Source organism: Bos javanicus, chromosome 14 (genome assembly GCF_032452875.1).
Source record: "Bos javanicus breed banteng chromosome 14, ARS-OSU_banteng_1.0, whole genome shotgun sequence".
Taxonomy (NCBI): Eukaryota; Metazoa; Chordata; class Mammalia; order Artiodactyla; family Bovidae; genus Bos; species Bos javanicus.
Genome location: NC_083881.1, coordinates 57,494,704 through 57,507,140, shown reverse-complemented (window position 1 = coordinate 57,507,140; position 12,437 = coordinate 57,494,704). Strand labels below are relative to the sequence as shown.

The window sequence follows — 12,437 nt, the reverse complement described above, 5'->3', positions numbered from 1 at the left end:
GCAGCTACTATAGAACCTCTTTTCATTCTCTTTGTCTTTGACTTAGATCTCCATCGTCTTTAATTTGGATATTAACAAAGGCTTCCTCCCTTATCCAAATTGCTTCCTCCCTTACCCATTTAGCTAGCCAAGTTATCAGTCTCAAATAGTGCCCTGTTTTCTTGCAGAATAATATTCTTGAAAACTTATCAAAGACAAATATATGCATGCCATGAAAGGAATTATGCATTATAAGAAAAACTCTCTTTCTGGAAGACTAAAAATTGATTCCAAACTCCTAATTGCAATTCACATTTTAGACACAGACTTTAAAAATGTAGAACTAATATGTCATACATGTTTTTTGACTTTATTCTCTTCTCTCCTAATTATTCATGTAGTCAGCAAGTTTAGGTCTAATGAGTTAGCCTAATGATTCCCATCTTTATCTCAAATTTATTAAGTTCATGGGTTCTTTGCTTGTTATCACTAACATCAGCACTTTGGCAGAGTGGTAATTATGTTTGCAAAATAATAAGAGTAAAATGCAATGAAACATACTATTTGAAAAAATTTCTATGTTAAGAAATTGTAAAGTAAGTCCTACCACCAGAAAGGTAATTTAAAGAATGCATATTTAGATCCTATAATCTAATAGGATGTATAAATAAAATAAACCATGTATATTTAGATCCTAAAAGGCAATTTTAGGGTTTTCCATGGCTGAAAGTGGGCATTGTTTGAAAATATTAAAATGGTCAAGGCCTCTTTTCCAAAAAACTTTGTTTCCTCTTTTCCCTAAAATTAAATCTAAACTTTTGAGCACATCACTCAGTATCATCTGCAATCCCTGCTAGCTTTTCAAGCTAGAGATCTCACTCTTGTCTCACTCCCATCTCCCTGTGTGCCACTCACCGTTCTCAAGTGTGCTTGGTTTGCAAGCCTGTTTCTATGACTTGCTGTCAGTCAAGCTTTACCTTCTCATCCCTCCTTTTTAATCATTCTACTTTTTTTAAGTCTTTGGAAACACTAACTCCAACTTGAGTCCTCTCCCTTCTTTAAGCATCTCCAGAACAAATTAATTTTCCTCCTATATTCCTATAATACTTCAATTCTTGAAACTGTATCTTCTAATTAATTGGAGATAACTGTACCAGTTTGAGGTACAATATAAATCACATCTCCTTTTACTATTCCAATTAAATAGCTTGAGTCATCATTTAACCTCTTCCAGTAATTTCTTCATATTCCCAGGGTCTACACTGTAGAACGATTCTGAGAACAATAAAAGTTCTAATAACTGTTGGCACTTATGCAGTACTTTACAATGTGCATTTTGTGTACATCAATGCACTTGGTTATGACAACAACCGTATAAACAGACCTTATGACAATACCTATTTAATACAGCAGGATACTGAGGCAGAGAAAGGTTAAGAAACTTGCTCAAGATCACACAGCTGGCCTCTGTGGCCTGAGTCCATCCCTCTGAGTCTTATGGGGAAAGATCCTGCAGGCAAAAAGTGAAGAAACTGGTTTTGTGACTCTGAAGACCAGGATGGCAAAGCAGTTTTGAGGACGCGGGTGAAATGACACAGAGTAAGAGCAAGATGCTCTTCTCACTTCTGAGTGAATTGCATCCTGGTTTCGGTGCGGTGAGGACTCAGGGGAAAACAGTGGCCCAGATACCTTGGAGGATTCTGTTTGGGCAGCACTGAAAACCAACATTCTCAGCACAATTACTGGCCTTCCTATGAGGGCATAAACAGCACAGACATGGGAAAGGATACTGGTTCAGAGGATACTGATGAGGAGAGCATTGGGGTGTCAGATATTGTCGGGGAGATATCCGTGGAAATGTCAAGAAGTAACCAGGTGAGACTGGGATAAACTAAATCCTCCCATTATAAGGGACTGGGTGGGAGACACTGAAATCTACATTGTTATGATTAATGAGACACCACAGTGCTTATGGTTTTGTGACATCTAGAACCACTTTAAATGCACAGATAATCTTATCTATTATCACAATTAGCATTCAAGATATGCGTTGTTATTTATACTTTATGTTTTTAAAAAACTGAAACTCAGATAAACAAATAACTTCCTCAAGACCAGGACTCTTGTAAATAGCAGCCTGGGGGTTCAAACCTAGCGATTTCTGCCTCCAAGGTTCACATTCTCTCCACTGCCTACAATGTCTCCCTGTAACGATGAAAAAAGAAAAAACACACTGTTGTGTCTTTTCTTTGACACACACAAGCAAAGCATTCCTTTCTGAGTACTTGGCATTTCTCATGACCTAGAAATTAGAATTCATTGATATTTTCATAAAATGAAGTCCCCAGTGAAGAGTTTTGTCCTCACCCAAGATAGATAAACCTCGGAATGCTGCTACAGTCTGATGAGTCTCAATGTGGTTTTCTTTAGAAAATGTGAGTGCAGATGTAGCTATCACTTTTAATGTGTGGATAAGTGTGTATGGAGACCACAGCCCTCACTCTCACCTCATATGGTAGACACATGGGGCAGGACCCTCCATTTCCCACAGTACACAGTCCGGCCTCATACAAGTATTTTTTTCATGTTTACAATAAAATGTGTTTCCCAAGAAATGATATTCCTCAAAAATCTGCACGTTATCTTTTTAAAAAAATATTTTCCTTTACTTATTTTAATTAGAGGGTGATTGCTTTACAATGTATTGGTGTCTGCTGTATTCTTTCGGCTGCTGAATCAGCCATAAGAATACACATATCCCTTCCTTCCTGAGCCTCCCTCCCGTCCCCCCAGTCTAGGCCCTCACAGATCACCAGGCTGGGCTCCCTGTGTTATATGGCAACTTCCCACTAGCTATCTGTTTTATACACGGTAGCGCATATACATCAATGCTGCTTTCTCAATTTACCCCACTCTCCCTTCCCCGAGGTGTCCACAACTCCGTTCTCTTATGCACATTATCTTTTTAAGAAAGAAAATTTAAGAAATTCTCTGAACCTCTTCCTTTACTAAAAAGAAAAGAAAATGAGATTTTGTCTCAAAAGTAGTAAGAAGAAAGGGTGTTATAAAATCATCAATTGCAATAGAACTCAATTAGGGGATTCTGCATCAAATTAGATTCAGTTCCTGTTGGTTCTGATGAAATTGTACATCTGATTTTTGTCATAGCAAATGTGATTGTGATACCATAACTCAGAAGAAACTTCATTCCAGAGACAAGGGAATGCCATTGCTTACTGCCAAAGTTAAAGCTTCACTGAGAACCTTAGTTCGTTTGCTGATCACACGTGGATTGGGAAAGCACCTGTGACTCGTGAGGACACCTGGGCCGAGCATGTGAGTGTTCCCCAAGTGGGCTACTTCATCTGTACCTGCTCTGTTTCTCTCTCAGCCTATCTGAATCGATTGGGTCCCACTGGTGAAGTGATGCCATCCTTCCCTCCTTGTACCTAATTTTCTGACAAGCTAAAAATCAGCAACATTTCAGAAAATACAGTGCCCTTGGTTAAGGACTTAAATGCCCATGCTACACAAATAGGATTTTTTCTGGAATGCACAAGTGTAACAGGTTTATATTTATATAAATGTGTATTTTTAAAAGTTGTATGTAGAAGAAGAAGAGAAAAAAAAAATTATGTCTGGGAGTTAGTCCCTTACAATTATGTAAAAGTTCCCAAACTAACTGCCTGAAGGAAAATCAAGAATACATTTTGCCAAGAATGTTTCCCTCTAGTATTAAATATTTTAAAATCCCCCAAAATTCTGTGTGTCTCAGAAAATGAATCTATTCTTCTCTAACATCTTTAATTTGCTGGTGTTCATGATCATCTATAATTTTAATGGAGTCAAAGTGTGAAATGGGACATCAGTTCCAAAAAAAAAAAGACACTTTGAATTTTGTATCTGGTTAGAAGCTAAAAAGGCTTTTTTTGAATATTTGAGGTTTTTCTTCTTTTAACAATCATGAATAAACTACTGTTCTTGCACAATGCAGATGATTAAATGATAAAACTTGGAAGTAAATTCAATAATGGAATAACAATAAAAACTCATGAGGGCTGTAGTGCTCTCTTTGAGGTATTCCATTGAAATGATTGTTACTTCTGAACAAACGGTGTCTCACTGCTTTTGAGGCTGGTGTGTGATTGACTGCTGAAAATTTAGCAGATTATCCTGAGGCTCAGAGAGTAAAGAATCTTCCTGCAATGCAGGAGTAGTGGGTTCAATCCCTGGAGAAGGGAATGGCAACCCACTCCAGTATTCTCGCCTGGAGAATCCCATGGACAGAGGAGCCTGGCAGGCTACAGTCCATGGGGTCGCCGAGCCGGACACAGCTGAGGGACTAAGAGTGACTAATGTTTTAGAATATCTTAGGAGGGAAAATCTGTTGAAATAAATCTCTAAAGTCAGCACTAGAATCTGAAAACCTTGCAAAAAAGCCTGCTCTGTCCTCTTAGCTAGGAATGAGATACATCACTCTTCTCCCATCACACCAGGCTCCCCCATCTCCAGATGGTCATACTCTTTATGTGTTTCTAAATTCAGTTCAAATACCGCCTTCTCCAGAAACTTCCCCTTCACTCCTTTAAAGTCAGTTCTCTTATTTAAATGCCCTATCTATGTCTTTTTTTGAGGCAGATTTGTTCCTTTTTATTTATGTTCATTTTAATCCCTGTCTTATTTCCCCTACTTGATTCCAAAAGTTCATACACATCAGTTCATACACATATCTGGTTCATCTTCAATTCCTTCATGGAGCTTAAGTAGTGCTGGACACCAGCCAGGCATAATTGTAAAGAGAGCTTACCTTTATTGAGAGTTTACTATATGCCAATCAGTCTGAAAGGTGTTGTTTAATTCTTCAAAAAATCATGCAAGGTATGTACTTTTATTGTTTCTATTTTTATAAGTGTGAGACTAGAGACTTCAAGAGAATGAATAATAAGTAAATGTTCAAACACAGGCTTCAGACTCAGACTGTGTGACTTCAGAGATCGTGTTCTTAGGAAAAAAAAAAAAAGACAATAAATTAGAAAGAAATGAATGTACCAAGAAATTTTCAGAATCAATGTGAAACAAAGAACAGATTAAAATTATGTGTTCCAACCTTCCACTACAAGAGGAGTCAGATAATCTAATTCCCATCTTTCATGTGCTAACCCTCTCTAAACCATTATAAAAACAGCAGTACACAGTTTCCATCCAAATAGAGTTTTCTGGTCAGATTTTTTTTTCTAACCTGGCAGAGCCAGGATTTAAATCCAGGAATATCAGAGTCCAAAGCCATGTGCTATCCACCGCAACCCTAGGGCCCTCTAATCCCTTGAAGGTTTATCCTCAGCTTCCTTTACGATCGTTAGAGCTCATTTCCACCGTGTTCCTTTGTTGCCCTCTTGACAGGTCACAGAACCTCTCCCTTTACAGCCTGTCTCATATATTCTTAGGCTTCTAATTTCTCCCTAGTTTCCTGTTTCCAAGGTCAAACAAGCCACTTTTTTTCCTTCTTTCCTGAAGGTCAGATTTTTCAGCCTTGTAACATTCTTGTGCCTCCTCTCTGTCCCCTCATCAAGTTATGCACACATGATATTAATACTAAATGACTGCTTTGAATTATTCAATTGTTGCTCTAATTGTCATGTGCATTCTTCTCAAAACAATAATTGCAAGATTGCACAGGCCGATTCGGTAACTCTGCTGTCCTGCTCATGAATATAAAATAAACACAAGGGAGTAGATGAGAGGATGGGAAAGTCACTGCCAGCTGGAACTTGAGAAAAGAATGATGTTCTGTAACCTCAGGAGCCACTGAGCACAACTGAACCTTGTCTGTTTTTGGCAATATATGAAGGCTACATGAGATACTGTGGTTTCCCGCCCCTGCCCTCTGTGCTTTTGGGGTATATGGGACCGCTCTAGTACTTAATGGTAAGCAGCCTTGTAAACTTGGTTGCATCGTACTTCCAATTAGAATGTGGCTTAGAACAATTTTTGGCATTTTCTTTTTATTAGGATTCTTAATGGTACATCAAACCCAGTTCTTCTCTGTATTTTGGTATTTCTGTGTTTACTCTATAGAAATAACTAATATGACTTTTTTGTGTACACAGGGCATACAGATTTTATGAAATTATTATGTAGAGCTGTAGTACAGATCTTGCTGCTATTGCTAAGTTATTTCAGTTGTGTCCGACTCTTTGCGACCCCATGGACTATAGCCCACCTGGCTCCTCTGTCCATGGGATTCTCCAGACAAGAATACTGGAGTGGGCTGCCATTTCCTTCGCTTTTCAGAAAAATGAACCCCTGTCAAAATACATGGTAGTAGAGAAGAATTTCAGTATTTTCCTGTGCACACCATAACATACGAGGCCATTTCTCCCCATACTGTTAAGGGTTCTCCCTTTAACTTAAATTTCTCTAACAGCAAAAGCATATAAAAGCAAGAACTGAGTAACTATACAATGCAAGTCTTAATTATTGTCATAACTACTATTTCTATTATGGCTATTATTTTTTTAAGATTTTTCTGATGTATACTTTTTTTTTTTTAAGTCTTTGCTGAATTTGTTACATACAACATTGTTTCTATTTTATGTTTTGTTCTTTTGGCCAAGAGGCATGTGGGATCTTAGGTCCCCAACCAAGGATCTAACCTACACGCCCCTGCACTGGAAGGTGAAGCCCTAACCACCGGACCACCAGGGAAGTCCCTAGTTATTATTTGTTATTGTTATATAGGCAGAGAAATAGTCATTGCCAGCACTGTCTTATCATAATGCTTGGGAATTTGAAATTTTGTTTACTAAAATGAAGAGTTTCCATAACAAGTCTCACCTAATTATGTACTCAAGCCCATCTTGAATAGGTGCTTACTATTTTATTCATGCATAATTTAAATATGTTCCTGTACTTTTTCTTTTGGTTTTGATTGTAACCTGCTCTTTTAAGATTATGTATGTTTCAGCTCCAGTGTCACATACATTGGAACATTTCTTCTCAAAGTTCAAAATTCAAGGTGCATACAGATCTCCTGGGGATCTCATTAGCAGCCCCAGTAGTAGATCTGGGTGGGCTGGAGAGCCTAGTTGTAGCAAGCTCTCCAGTGTTGCTAATGCTCCTGGCTCTGTGAACAATTTGGAGGAAGGCATGACAACCCACTCCAGTATTCTTGCCTAGAGAAGGACAAAGGAGCCTGGAGGGCTACGGTCCATGGGGATGCAAAGAGTTGGACACGATTGAGCGACTCAGGACATAGCAGTGAACAACACTTTAGAAATCAGCTTTACATATAATACATTCTCAACTGAAGCAATATAAGTGGTACACTTGATTCTTTTCTCTTCCTAAATGTAAAACTAATCAGTTTTTCAACAAATATTACTGAGGTCCACAATGTGCCAGGTATCAACTATTCTTCATTTTAATACAGAGCCACCTCATTTCCATTGCTACTACCACCCAAGTTCATGCGACTATTCTCTCTTCTGAGAGAGAATGCTGAATGCATTGCTCTACATACATCCTTGATCCCTTCTTCAATTTTTTTTTTAATAGAAAATACATGGATTTTTAAAAATGCATTTCTGATCATAGCATTCCAATGTATCAAATACATCAAAAGCTTTTCATTAACTAAGATAAAAGTCCCAAATTTTTCACAATCAGCAAGATCCTGCTTACATTAGTACCTTCACCTCCTGTCACTCTCCTGATTATTGATGCTCCAGCCCATTTGCCTCTCTTTCAGTTATTAAATTTGCTAAGCTTCTTCCCATCCTAAGTCTTTGGCACATGCTTTTGCTTTGCCTGAAATTCTCTTCTTCTTTATCTAATACTATGTATCCTTCAAACTCAGACTAATATTACATTAGAGAACCCTCATTTGACCTCCTGGATGAAGTCATGACATCGTGTAACAAGTTCCTTTAGTGCCATTCATTTCTTTTAGGGGGCACTTTCATAGGCATAGTTACATAATTAAATATGCAAATTAGCCTGCTTCCTCTAATAATGAACTGCAGGAAGGCACGGATTTTGTTTGTCTTCTCTTGACTTTTATACATCTACTCCTTAGCAGACATCCTGGCATAAAGCAGAGGCCAACAGATACTTAATAAATGAATGATAAAAAGAAATAGAAAGAGACTGTATCATTCTGGTCCATTTGTATCTCTGTTAAAAACAGATATAGTTTGCCAGTTTTCAAAGAACCAGTCTATAACAAAATACACATCATTAGAATGCAATCCAGTCTCTTAGATGTATCCATAAAGCGTTTCGTGTCACTTCTGTAATTTCCATTTTCTTCTGCATTTCATGAGATGACTAACAGAAAACTTAAATTACTTGCATATGAAAAAAGACCCAGCTGTTTATGTATTTGAGAAGTGTTTAATATACTGCCACATACAACCTCCCACCGCTTCCTAAGTCGTTTCTGATGACACAGAGTCTTTATGTATAGCGAATTATTATATATGCTTAAGTGAAAATGTTACTGACTCAGTCACGTCTGAGTCTTTCTGACCCCATGGACTGTAGCCCACCAGGCTCCTGTCCATGGAATTCTACAGGCAAGAACATTGGAGTGAGTTGCCATTCCCTTCTCCAGGAGATCTTCCTGAGCCAAGGATCAACCCCAAGTCTCCTGTATTGCAGGCATATTCTTTACATTCTGAGCCACCAGAGAAGCCCATATGTGTTTCACCCTTTGTCAAAGGGGAAGATGCATCTCTGGGAGTTACATCCCAGAAAATCTTTGTAATTACACTATTTGGGTATTCTAAAAAGCTACGGCCTCATCTTTTTCTGGTTGCCAAATCTCATTTGTGAAAATACATGTTGAATCTATTTCTTGAAATTCTGCCCCCACCTTGGAGCACAGGGGAAGAGAATAGAAGGTTCTTGCTAATTACCCTTGAGCCCTGTATGCCCTGAGATATTCAGGACCACAGAAACGCTGGTTCTAGGAGACCTCTAGGATCTCTTCAGAAAGCATTATTTTAGACATATTTTACAAGGTCTGGAAAGTTATTTCAGAAAGTTAAACTTTCTGAAATCATCAGAAAAAGCAAAAATAATTTTGGAAAATCCCACTATCCATCTTCTGCATAGAAAATAGGAAGATAATTCAAGTTGGTGAACTGAAGTCATACAGTGTGTGGCTTGCTTCACATATCTTCTGAAGGCCTCTATTCCCGTCCAGCCCAAGAAGATCTCAAGCAATGACCTCAGCCCTCCCTGGGCTGACACATTCTGTAACTCCAAAGTGATGATTCAGCGTTATTTAAAGCCCCACATGAAGCAGGGGAGTATGATTCTCCTCAGGTCCATGGTGGGCTCCAGGCCAGCCGCAGCTGTCAGCTCGGCGGGTTTCAGCAAGCTGCTCGATGCAGACTGACATGGAGCCCTTGGCCCACACAAGCGAGAGCCCTGTACTTATGGGAAAACGCTTAAGTTGCCTACTCTCTTCTTGCGGCTGTTGTTTTACAGTTCAAGTTCCACTTAATAGACATCAGGAAAAAGCTGCTCTGTCTGCACTGGCAGTGGAAACATCCTTTCTCCTGGTACTTTGTGTTAAAAAGAAGCCGACTTCAGCTCAGCTGAAGGTCACTGAACTCCTGAATCAACCGACAGGGTGGTGGGGGGTGTTCTGCAACAGAGGGGATCTGAGTACACAACGCCACGGGGGTATCCTCAGCTACATTTTGGCCCTGGCTCACTCTTACTCACTTTCTCACATAGACATCTCTAATCTTACCCTGTTCCCAAAGGCTTAATAATATGGATACAATAAGCATTCTTTTTCTTTTTTAATTTTTGCTTCCTTCTAACCTCGTTCTAATTTTTTTTTTTTTTTTACTTTACAATATTGTATTGGTTTTGCCATACATCAACATGAATCCGCCATGGGTGTACACATGTTCATTTGCCATTTTCATTAATCATTTAGCATCCTTAAGATGTTTAAGCTTTAATCTTTGAGCTGAATTTCCTACTTTGGAAACAGGGTAGGTGGTTAAGGTAACCAGTCTATGAGTGAATAGAGAGGCTCCTACTGAATATTTGAAGACTCTTGCTTTTGTGTTCTTTTGAATGTGCCCCTCTGAGTTTTGCTTTCTTCCTAAGGTCAAATTCCATAATTACATTCCCAAAGAATCCCAGGATATGCCAGTAGACACCTTTACCTTGCCATTTAGGCTTGGGGGAAAATGAAGAATTTTTAAAATGACCCACAGGAAATATACAAGCTCTCCTCCTAACTCTCTCCTCTCCTTCACTGGGTCCACATGTTTCTCAACTCCTTTCATCTTTCCATTTCACTACAAAACCTTTTATTCCTCTCTTCATTCACTTATTTAACATTACTTTGGGTTAGTGCAGGACTAGGCATTAAGGATGCTATAATAAGTAAGACAGAACATTTCCCTGCCCACTTTGCATTTCAGTGAGGAAACCCAACAGCCAACAAGTAAACCAAGCCACCATCAGGGAAGTAACACTATTAATAACAGAGATGGGTCCTTTCTACTGAGGGTTCAGGAGAACTTTCTCTGAAGACTTGTATTTAAGCTGAGATCTGAAGAACGAAATCAACTCAAACCCACAAAGAACCCAGGGAAGAAACATTTCAGGCAGAGGCAAAGGCAGGGAGCAGGGAAGAGACTGGCAGAAATTCACAGTAGCTGGAGGATAATAGCGTGCCCGTGACTGAGCTGGCGAGTGAGGCTGGGGCAGATCACCTGACATCCCTGTGGGTCACAGCAACTTCTGGAAGAACAGAGGCAGACTCTGTGAGGACGAAATTGTGAGAGCTCTGCTGACTAACTGGAAAAACCAGGTACAAAGTCCAAGGAAATCACCTGCTTGTTAGATTCTGTACAGGCATGTTCAGCCTGGACCTGGGGTGAGCGTCAGGGGAGAAACTCTAGGAAGTCCATTCTGAGGACTGCTACCCACAGAGAAGCATCTGGAAGAATCAACCTTCTTATTTTCAAGCGTCCACTGTGTAATATAATGTATACAGTGATGCATGCTCCAGCACTTGGAATGTCTCCCCTGTTATTTCCAGTCCATACTTCCACCCACAGGGCCGAGCACTTATCTCTACATCAAGACTTATTTACCATGCATTAGGTCAGGCAGGACAATGCAAATTTCTCAGCAAATTCAGCAAAGCTCAGTATACTTGGAAACAGACATAAAGCAACCTCTGAATGCTAACGCCTTTTAGTTTTTCATTCCCATGATTCTTTTCTACATGGATACCTACTGGGTTAGTGCTTTGTGTAATATTCCACATCTGTTAGCATTTGACTTTTTTTTTTTTTTTAATTCTTAATATGCTTTCATCACCCTCCCTGGTTACATGTTAAAATGTGATCATTTGATTCCTAAATCCCCTTCTTGTATTTCATTTTTGTCATAGGATTACCATCAAGCTGTAAACTCCTAATATTTTGGTAATAGTTTTAGAAACTTAAAATACAAATGGACTCTCTGCATTATTTTCCAACATAACATTTTTTTCAATTCTACTTTAAATGAGCAGTTTAATTGGCCTCCTTAGGCTTTTTGAATTACAGGTTGAGCCAAAGGTGAAATGACATCTTATTATTTGCATTACTGTATTTCAGAACATGTGAGTAACTCTGATGGAGAACTAGAAGTTACATATATAGGCCCCAGATGGCAGAATATCACATGGTCTATGTCTTAGTATGAGAAACAGCTCAAGCAAGTAAACTATTCCCAGACGTTTATTACATAGCCCAGGTCTGGAATAATTATTGTGCTTCTGGCAAGAGACAAAGGTGAAAAAATGGACATTTAAGTAGAGTGAACATTAAAGGAATTATTGCATTCTTTTCTAAACATAATCACCTGTAACTGGAAAAATAATAGTTCCACATGTCATATTCTTTGTTGATCTGTTAGATATTTGCACTTGTTTAACCCAAGTGTAGGTGTAGAATATTGCCAATCGATATTCTTGAGAACTCAGTAAATTCAAGTAATTATTGTTAGTAGAGCAGAATCTAGAGTACATAAGAAGCTAATATTTCCAAAAATGTAAATAGCATGCTTTTGTTAAAATATCTAAAAATATGTCCTACCTCTATGATACAGTTTCAGAAAACATCAATATACATTTTGTACACTCAGTGCAAATTGTGGAACAACTGTGTTTGATCACTTTGTGCATATACTTCTGAATGTGTATGGCAAAGCTCTTTTTCACGGCATTTCTTAACACCAGTCAGTTTTTGAGGTGGCATCTCAATATCTCACTGACATTGCTATTTCTTCATTAACAAATATGTCATTTCTCTTATTGAAATTACCTAGGTTATTTATATATACTTTTATGGCTAGGAATGAAGATTATATAGTATGAGAGCCTTTTGATTAATAAAGTGAAAGTGAAAGTGAAGTCGCTCAGTCGTGTCTGACTCTTA

At 38.6% G+C, this 12,437-nt stretch overlaps 1 long non-coding RNA gene across 1 annotated transcript in view; it reads left to right on the top strand.

Annotated features, from left to right (window-relative positions):
- Positions 1 to 3,448, top strand: part of LOC133260231 (uncharacterized) — a 72,418-nt gene extending 68,970 nt beyond the window's left edge. The window contains exon 3 of the long non-coding RNA XR_009740695.1: positions 3,148 to 3,448. This is a non-coding gene — a long non-coding RNA (uncharacterized LOC133260231). The remainder of the gene's footprint in view (positions 1 to 3,147) is intronic.
- The last annotated feature ends 8,989 nt before the right edge of the window (positions 3,449 to 12,437 follow it).